Genomic DNA, 709 nt, shown 5'->3' on the forward strand with positions numbered 1-709 from the left:
GGGGGAAGGGGGGGGGGGGGAACTGGGGGGGGCTGGGACCCCAAAACCTCCCGCGACCACCCCAAAAGTCCCTACACACCCCAAATCCCCCCAAATTCACCCCAAATCCCCCCAAATTCACCCCCAAATCCCTCAAATTCCCCCAAAACCCCCCAAATAATTTGTCTCAAATCCCCCCAAATTCATCCCAAAATGCCCCCAAATTCCCCCCAAAATTCACTCAAAATCCCCCAAATCCCCCAAATTCACCCCAAAATCCCCCCAAATTCACCGCCAAATTCACCCCAAATTCTACCCAAATTCCCCCAAATTCCCAAAATCCCCCAAATTCACCCCCAAATCCTCCCAAATTCCCCCAAAATCCCCCAAATTCCCCCCAAATCCCCCAAATCCCCCCAAAATCCCCCAAATTCCCCCAAATCTCCCCAAAATTCACCCCAAAATTTCCCCAAAATCCGCTAAAATCCCCCAAATTCCCCCCAAATCCCTCAAATTTACCCCAAATCCCCCCAAATCCCCCCAAATTCCCCCCCAAATTCACCCCAAATCCCCCCAAATAATTTGTCTCAAATCCCCCAAATTCACCCCGAAATCCCCCCAAATTCCCCTGAAATCCCCCAAATTCACCCCAAATTCACCCCAAGTCCCCCCAAATCCCCCAAATTTCCCCTAATCCCTCCAAATTCCCCCCAAATTCGCCCCAAAATCC

The sequence above is a fragment of the Caloenas nicobarica genome, chromosome 37 (assembly GCF_036013445.1).
Source record: "Caloenas nicobarica isolate bCalNic1 chromosome 37, bCalNic1.hap1, whole genome shotgun sequence".
Taxonomy (NCBI): Eukaryota; Metazoa; Chordata; class Aves; order Columbiformes; family Columbidae; genus Caloenas; species Caloenas nicobarica.